The sequence below is a fragment of the Muntiacus reevesi genome, chromosome 20, assembly GCF_963930625.1.
Source record: "Muntiacus reevesi chromosome 20, mMunRee1.1, whole genome shotgun sequence".
NCBI lineage: Eukaryota > Metazoa > Chordata > Mammalia > Artiodactyla > Cervidae > Muntiacus > Muntiacus reevesi.
This window is the reverse complement of record NC_089268.1, coordinates 17,032,574-17,041,981: the sequence shown is the minus strand read 5'-3', so window position 1 is coordinate 17,041,981 and position 9,408 is coordinate 17,032,574. Positions and strand designations below refer to the sequence as shown.

The 9,408-nt window shown below is 47.9% G+C and overlaps 1 non-coding gene across 1 annotated transcript; it reads right to left on the bottom strand.

The window, feature by feature from the left end:
• Positions 1–4,710: 4,710 nt before the first annotated feature.
• Positions 4,711–4,875, bottom strand: LOC136152031 (U1 spliceosomal RNA). The gene has a single exon (XR_010660187.1). It is a non-coding gene; the product is annotated as a U1 spliceosomal RNA (small nuclear RNA).
• Positions 4,876–9,408: the final 4,533 nt, after the last annotated feature.

Sequence of the window (9,408 nt, the reverse complement as noted above, 5' to 3'; positions counted from 1 at the left end):
TGGCGCCAAGGTAACTCTCCTATTTTTCAGACGTGGCCTGGGGACCCCGTTTGAGTCCCAGTGGAGCTCCTGGCTGGGCGTCTGGACTGAATGAGCAGTTTCCGCGCGGGTATCCGGAGGGGATCTCCGACCTGCGGAGGGCTCCCTCCTGAGTCCGTCTCAGAGTCGGCGACCCAGGTATTCGGATTCTAGGCCTTCAACTCGGAGAAGCGAGAGCAGAGTCGTCGGCGCGAGAGCATCAAGGCTACGCCCTGAGGTCAGGGCAGCCGGGCGTGGCAGCATCCCCTCGGGCCCTCGCCGCCACGTGCGCGTTCCGTCGGGCGGCCGCGTGAGTCACCGTCCCCGCCTCGTGTGGCGCCGGGCCCGGGCGGCCGAGGCAGACGCCGGGCCTGGGTGCCAAGCGGAAGAGGGTGAGATCCCGCCCGTGCGCCGGGCGGAGAGGAGCCCGCGCCCCTGTGCCGGGCGGGCCACCACCGCGCGCCCCTCCGCGCCCGCCCCCCACCCCCCCAAGCCCGGCCACTTTAAACCCAGCGCGTGGCGGCGATTCCCCGGGCCTCCGCGAGGGCCGGCGACGCTCCTGACAAGGATCGGGGAGTGTTTATCTGGATACCGTGTCAGCAAGTGCACCGGCTTTAAAAGGCCAAGCGGGGTTCCTGGGGATTAACGATCAGACACTGGGAGCCCTGTTCTCTCCGTCCCCGCCCTCTTTCCCACCCCAGGAACAAGAAAAAGAAAAATCTGTTGGAAATGCACTTTTTCCCCCTGCTCCCCACCGCCTCCCCGCCTTCTCCTTCTGCTTTCACCGACTTAAAAGAAAAATAAAATACATTCCAGGAACCGGGACGGCTGCGGAGCAAACTCAAACCAGAAAATGCTTAAAGATGTTTTAATGACTTAAACACAGGGCCGGTTTGTGTCTAAAAGTTTCCACATTAAAAAAAAAAAAAAAAAGAAAAGCAAATTCAATATTAAATATCCTTCCACCTCCTCCTGGGCTCCTCCACCACCCTCTCCGCCCCCCTCCTCCTGGATCACCTCGCCTTCTGGGGGCTCTGAGGCCCAGTTTTCCTCTGCATCTCTGCTTTCAGCTGTGGGCTATTAGCACCCGGTGTGAACAGAGACCAGGCCCCTCCATAAACTTTATATTCACATTCCAAAAATGAAAAAAACAAGGAAAGGGGAGAAAAACAACACCCTAGGTACAGGCCCAAATGCTCCTGCGCGCAGAGGCCACCCCTCCCCCCCAGTTCAGGGCCAGAGGAACTGTTAACTAGCAGCTGACAGATTTTTACAGTGTGAATTAGACCCTCATTTGGCTCAGGATTAGCCCACATCTTCCATCTCATTATTGCTCTGCGTTGTTGGAGCCCCCTTTCTTGAAGCTGGGGAGTTGCAGATGGGTCTTTGGGGCCCTGATCAGAATTCTCACTCTCTGAGCTGGGGTGGGATGGGGTGAGGAGACAGGGAGCCACAGGTAACAGGTGAGATTTTGAGTCCACGACGGGGCTGGGGGTGGCCAGCTGGAAGGCCTGCATGAGGAATTTGTCAGGTGAAGTGAACTAGACACCTGCCTTGTGATGGAGACACGTTACGTGTTGGTAATGCAGGTGCTGGCTTAGAGACTGGTCTCATTATTCCAAAGGATCACAAACCTTGGGGGCAACAATAGTGATTGTAAGATTTACTGAGTACTTAACTATATGCCAAGCCCTCTATAGACTTCCTTTGTATTTCATCTTCAAATTAATCCACGATGTGGGTACTATTGTCATTTATGCCCGTTTTACAGATGAAGATGCTTAGGCTTAGAGAGGGTAGGAAATTTACCTGAGGACCCAGCCAGTAAGTAGCAGAGGCAGGATTCAAACCTAGAATCTAAGCCTTTAGGTCAAACTGTCTCTAATGCCAAGATCACAGTGGGTGTCGACTATGTAAACATCTGTTTCTAAGCTCCTGGTTTTCATTTCACTCACTGAGTTTTAGGAACTTTAAGCCGAATTCCTGTTGGTATAGATAGCTCTGACCATGTTCTGTAATCTGTTATTGGTGTTTAATCGTGAAGTCATGTCCAACTCTTTTGTGACCGACCCCATGGACTGTAGCCCACCAGGCTCTTCTGTCCATGGGATTCTCCAGGCAAGAATACTGGAGTGGGTTGCCATTTCATCCTTAAGGGGATCAAGGGATGAACCTGAGTCTCTTGCTTGGCAAGCAAATTCTTTACCACTGATAACAGGTAAGCCCCCTGTTGTCTAGCATGAAACAAAGACGACTCCCCTTATCCTGGATCCACCTCCTGGAGTCAGGAGCTGTTAGGATAGGAAACTAACCAGGCTTCTCTCTTTCTCTTCCTGGACCTGATGAAGCTCTTTAAAGGGTGTCATTTTTCATGAGGTAGTTAGGCATTTGCCAAGAGGCCTGGGGAGAGAGAGGGGCATTCATGTCACCAGAATGGAGAAGGGCTGAAGAAGCTGGAGTCCTGGGCAGCTGCCCAAATGTGTGACCTCCGGGAGCTTGACTGCAGAGGCAGCTCCAGCTGTTGCTGCCTTCTCCTCCTTGTGAAGGTCAGTGCAGGATGGGGAGAGGGGAGGGTGGTGGACCTGCCGGTGTTCAGACACAAAGGACTTGGTGATGATTTGGTTTTCTCAGCTCAAGAGCTCTTCCTGGGAAAGGCTGCTTTATGGACACCACTCTTGATGCAAGGGTCAGCCCAAAGCAGGAAAATGTCTGGGAATTCTGGAGCTGCTCAGAATCTTTTTTTTTTTTTAAAGTGGAAATTTGAGGAAATTTTGAAGCATATGTAATACTTTGACTTTAAGTGCCCTTTACAAAGTTAAATCACTTTGTCAGTTTAGGAATGTAAAAATGCTTTATGTATAACTTGGTTTGCTCATAAAATGTCTTCATTTGGGTGTATTTAGAAATGTGAGGCCAGGAAAGGAAAGTTGAAATTCGAGGAAAAACCTACAACCCCTTAGCTTGGAGTAAGAAAATAAATAGAAACTTCTTTATAAAATTTGCTTGTCTCCTCGTGGGGTTAGGTACTTGTGTGGTTCTAAATGTTGGGTGCCAGAGGCTGCCCCCATCTCTTTTTGGCCTCACCCCCTGGCCTATGGGATCTTAGTTCCCAGTACCCGTGACCCGTGGGCAGTGGAAGTGCCAAGTCTTAACCACTGGACCACCAGAGAAGTCCCTAGTCCCCTTTTCCCCTAGTCTTCTTGCCACCCTCTGACTTCTAATCTTTCTCCCCTGGAGCATAGGGTCTCCTTGAAGTTTTCAAAAAGCTCCCAAACTCAGTTCATTCCAACCAACACTTATTAGGATACTTTAGAGATGGTAGTGTGAGTTAGACCCAGTCTTTGCCCTTGGGTGCCAGATGCAGGCCATGCCAGAAGAGGATATTTATTGAGTACTTTCTATGTGCCAGGCACTGTATTAAGTGATATATTATTATATTCGCACAGTTAAACCCAAGAGTTGAGTCTCATTACATCCAATTTACAGATGGGGAAACCAAGGACAGATTAAGTAATTTCCTCAAGATCAACTGGGATTTGAATCCAGGTCGTCTGAGCCCTTACCCATCCCTGTATCCCCAGGTTAGGAGGGTTCCCTGGAAGCTTAATGAGCACTCAGGAGAGCACTCTCCCTGTCCTTGGGCATCTCAAAAGGGCTCTTTGAGAAGATGACCCTGGGGTGGCTACAGAGGTAACGGAAATGGGAAAGAACATTCTAGGCTGAAAGGACGGCAGAAAGAGGCATCCCAGGATAAGCTCCAGTACTGAAGGCCAAGACATAAATGTTTTTTGGAATTCCTAAGAATGTAAACAAAGTATGAAGTCAGAGCACAGGGGAGGAGGCTGGAGAGACAGGTAGGAGGAGAGACCACGGCAAGCCTGTTCCGTGCTTGCAGGTAAAGCTGTTTTCTGTGGCAGATGAACAGCCATCCAAGGGTTTACAGCAGGGAATGATGCAAGAAATGTGCATTCTTCATAGACTTCCCTGGGGGAAGGAAGCCTGGCATAGAAAGGACTGGATACAGGTGAGATTGGAGGCAAGAACACCGTCCGGGAATGGTACGGGGAATCTGAATAGACAACTTGACATTGGGGATGGAGAAACAGCTTGAACCGGAATGATTTTTCCTATCATATCTATTGTAGTCTGCATTATTCCATTGTGTGCGTGTGATCAATTGCTCAGTCATATCTGACTCTTTGTGACCCCATGGACTGTAGCTTGCCAGCGTCCTCTGTCCATGAAATTTTCCAGGCAAGAATACTGGAGTGGGTTGCCGTTTCCTACTCCAGGGGATCTTCTTGACCCAAGGATTGAACCTGCATCTTTGTGTCTTCTTCATTGACAGATGAATTCTTTACCACTTCGCCACCTGGAAAGCCTACCTTATTCCATTAGAGATTCTCAACTAGACCTCTGACTTCCTAAATTCTTTAAATTCTAAATTTTAAATCTCAATTCTTCTCAGAATATTTCCTTATTTTTCCCCCACTAATCGCTCACCACTGGGTAACCTGACCTAGTTCACATTACTCAGTTTCTTCTCTGAAAATTGACCTGTTTATTACAGTGAGGTGACCATGCAAGCTGGTGGCTGAGTTCAGTCCTGATTCCACCTGTTACACAATCATTAATAGCAATCCCTTTCACTCTGCACCATATTCTTCTTTTTTTTCTTCTTTCTCTTTTTTTCAGGGGAAAGCGCGAACGCAGTCTCCCCGCTACCACAAATTATGCAGTCGAGTTTCCCACATTTGGGGAAATCGCAGGGGTCAGCACATCCGGAGTGCAACGGATAAGCCTCGCCCTGGGAAAACCACCTTCGTGATCATGGTATCGCCCCTGCCAGGTAAGTATCCGTGTTCTTCTTTGAACTATGAATCCTGTGGTCACCTTAGTTAAAACACATACACACAAAAAAACAAGTGGAACAAAAAGCCTTGAATCTAGATGGTATTAAATTGTGTGTAGGTTCATTAAAACAGTCTTACTTGTTTCAGTGATAACTCTTTCCTGCCTTTTTCTTCCTTCCTTTCTTTCCTCCCTCCCTCCCTCTGTTCCTTCCTTCTCTTTCTTTCTTTCCTTATTTCTTTGTTGTTGTTTAATACATAAAGAAAAAGAGGTTCAAGTGCATTAAATGAATTGCTGAAAGCACACATGTGGTAAGAAATAGAGGTTGGGGTTGGACTTGAACCTTCTGATGTCTGATAGACCACAGTTTCTCTTTTATGCTGTGATAGATTAAAGATGGTCACATGCTCTTTGCAACGCTCTCATTCAAAGGCAGAGTCTAACCTCTTTCCTTGAATCTGGGTTGGCCTTAGTGATTTGCATACCCAATAGAATGTGAGAAAAGTGACAAAGCTTGAGTGAGTGACAGAATTAGGTCCTGAGCCTAGGTTTCCCAACTCCAGGTTCAAAGCTTCCTTCTCTCTTGGACTCCCCACATCTCATCCCCATCTTCCCCTTTGTCCTAGGGCATCCTCTCAGCCCTTCCACTCACCAGTGATGCCCTGCATCTCCGACTAGCATCAGACAAGGAGTGGGGAGAGGGATGTCTTTTATCCGCATATAAATATCTGAAAATGGAAAAGTTTCACAGCCCTGGAGAAAAAGAGAATCGGAGAGTGAATGCTGGGAAAACATGGGGGAAGGAGCGTGGTGTCAGAGGGAGACCCTGGAGGATATTTCAGTAGGTTAATAACCTAAGCTGTTGCCAAGTTGAAATTAGAAAGAGGAAGGCTCTGCCTCCTCAATGTGGAGGAGGGGGGGCTAATCCTATCCTTTGATAAATGGATGACATCCTAGCAAAATGAGATGCTCCGCCCCAGTGGCTGCAGGGGGACATTGGGCTGGGGAGGCAGGGATGGGTAGGGGGCCTTGGGAGCCCCAGCAATGAGGTTAAGATGCAGAACTGTGTGGCACGGGGATATTAGCAATGAAATTGCAGTCACTTTGGCGGCTCTTTATTAAATAACCTGCAGTAGCGATGATGGGCAGAGGTACTGGATCAGTTTGGATTACTCACTTCCCTACCCCAGGCTTTCTGGGGACCTGTCCCTTCCCTCTGCCTTTCTGGGTCCTCTCTAATCAATTCCCCCCCTCTGCCCTGTCCCTTGTCACTCATTCCCTTTGGTTCAGACTTGGACTTCTATGACCTGTAGTAGCTACAGCTTTTACCGCCTCTGCATGGATGATGCTTTCGAGGCTCCCAGGGGAGCTCAGGGACTCTCCTCCCCACCTCTCCATTTCCAGTGTTCTCATCTCTGGATAGTGGCCTGGAGTGAAGAAGTCACTTGCCTTTTCTACATTTCAGGAAGGCCCAGTGCTGCTTGGGTTTTCCCAAAGCGGGGTGACTTCCACCTCCTGAGAGCCCCTGGGTACAACTACTCCCAGCCCTCTGGGGATGTGTTTTTTTAAATCTCTTTTCCCCTAGACTTTTAAACCTCTAAAAGTCTCAGAGGCAGAAACTGGCCCCTGCAAGCTTAAAAAGAGCTCCGTTCCTCCCAACTACAACAACTTCCCCCCAAACCTCTACCCTCACGTCTTCCAAATGTTGAGTGAAAGGTCAGACATGATTTAGTGGGATGATTTTCGGAAAGGGACAGCTCGAGGACTTTAGGCAAAGCTCTTGAAACCTAACTCAAATGGTGCAATGACAGTTTATTCCAGTTCTCTCCATCTTTCATTGGGAAAAAAATAACTGAGATTTTTATGCATGCTGGGTGAAATCCTAGGCAATGGGGATTAGGAGAGAAAGGGGATATGGCTTTGCTTTCTTAGATGGTTCAGTTTGGTGGAGGAGACTAATGATAATAATTATGAGTTTATTAGAGCTGTTACAAACCACTTCATATGTATCACAACATATGAATATGTGTAATATATGTATCATTTAATTCTGACAACAACACTATAAAACCACTGCTATTACCTGAACTTGTTAACTTTGGGGTGCATACGTGCATGCTCAGTCCCTCATTCGTGTCTGACTCTTTGTGACCCCAGTCCTGCCAGGCTCCTCTGTCCCTGGGATTCTCCACGCAAGAATACTGGAGTAGGTTGCCATTTCCTCCTCCAGGGGATCTTTCTGACCCAGGGATCAAACCTACATCTCTTGTCGCTCCTGCATTGGCAGGCAGATACTTGACCACTGAGTCACCTGGTAAGCCCATTACTATTATTATCCCCCATTAAATAGTGAGAAAATGAGGCACGGAATGGATTACGAACTTATTCAAGGTGGCACAGCTAGTAAGTGGCAGAACTGGGATTTGAACCCAAACTGTTTGTCTCTGGCTCCAGAATTTATGCTCTTAAAAACTAAATTACATTTCAGTGTAATTACAATTCAGGGAAGGTGGTTAGTACTGGACCAGAACAAGATGTTAAAGATAATCCAGATAAACCTTCCTATCAGCTGAGAAACTGAGGTTCTGAGAAGTTGAGTGCCTTCCCCAACGTTAGGATTACTAAGTGGCTGTTGAACTCACATCACCCATTCTAAGAAGTCTCTTTCCCTTCCTCCATTGCTGCCTGGAATCTGGGAGAGATGCATGCAGTGGGGGAGAGGCATTCCAGGCAGGGAGCCTGGCAGGAACCAAGATGGAGGCCCCAATTCCTGGCAGGTTCTGGAAACAGAGAGCAGAGGGGGTGCAGCTGGAGCACCTGAGCATGGGGGCAGGGAACGATGAGGCTGGAGAGGGGGCAGGGTGAGAACAGATTGGAAAGGGTCAGGATATTTTGCTAAGACAAAGAGGAGTTATGAAGGATGCCATGATCAAATGCACTTCATTGACGTTCTCTCTGGCCATTGTGCGGAAGGAAATGAGAAGACAAACAAAGGAGTGGCTTGGTGGAGGGCAGGGTGTCCCCGGGGATGCTCTGTGTGAACAGGACATTGCTAAGGTGGTTAAGGGCATGTAACAAGGACGAAAGGGGGAAAATATAAACTGCCTCTCCTTAGAGCCCTAACTTAAGGTTTTCATAAAGAAAGTTAAAGAGAAGCACGTGTCAGGATGAGCTGAGAAGCCTTGGACCAAAGGGGTTTTGCTAATAGATAAGAGAGAGAATGAGAGCCTTCAACTGGTATTTTGTATTCATCTTCATAAGGAGAAGACTCTGGATCAACGGGTGGAAGGTAAATGGGAGTTAAGAGCTGCAGCCTAAGAAGGGCTAAGAGGTTGTGAGACAGTTCTTGGGTTCTCTAAGCAAATTCAAGTCCTCTGGGACAGACCCATGGAAGGAGCTTGATCAAGGCACATCAGTGTCCCTGGGGGGACCAGGGAAGACGAGGATTCCGTACACTGCTGACCAGTTATCCAACACTGACCTCAGCTTTCATTCCCGATGGGGGTCCTGAGGGTATGCCCGTGACAGTCTCCCTGGATTCCATCTTTACTGTTCAAGCAAGTTTTGTTTAAAAGGTACATACAGTTTAATAAAAACAACACATGCGGATAGTTTAAAAAGTCAGACAACGCTCAGAGGCGCCCCACACAACCCAGCAGCCTCCTGCGCTTCACTCCCCACGCTGGTTACTTGCCAGGCTCACTAGAGGTGCTATTCTCAAACTTTTTTGCTTTTTCCTCTTAGCTTTTCAACATGTTCTGGTATTTAGTTTCCTAATTTAAAGTAGTATGCCTGTAACGCTGTCCCTTGCTTCCTTGAGCTCAGGTTGTTTTGTGAACTTCTCGAGAACGTTACTAGTGCTCCTCCCCTTCAGAGCCGGCGGAAGACTGCTGCCCAGTCTCCTTCCGGTTGAGAGGGACACGTGACTATCTCTGGCCAATGAGACTGTAAGAGGAAATGATGCCTATCACTCCTGAGGCGGGACAAGCTCATACATTCTGCAGGGTGCCATGTGCTCAGATGGGGGTAGTTACACTTTGGTAGAGCCACTGACTGAGTCCCTGAATGACCTTATGGAGCAGAGCCCCCTGACATCCCATGTGAAGAAGACGTAAACTTCTGTGATGTTATGCCATTTAGATTTTGGAGTTGTGACTATAGAATAACTCTGTCCATCCTAATATATGTCTTACGAGTTTAGCCCACTTACACCCCTTTGCTGAACCCTACTAATTACATCTCAATTTTCAACTACTTAAAAAAATTTTTTTGTATTTATTTTTGGCTGTGGCAGGTCTTAGCTGCAGCATGCAGGATCTTTTGTTGTGGCGAACAGGGTTCTTTCTAGTTGTGATGCACAGGCTCAGTCGTTGCTGAGTGCTGGCTTAGTTGCCCCATGGCCTCTGGGCTCATAGTTCCCTGACAAGGGATTGAACTGAATCCACATCCCCTGCATTGGAAGGCAGATTCTTAACCTCTGGAGCAACAGGGGCTTTTTATAAGTCCAACAAAAAACACCAACAACTTTTTATAAGATAT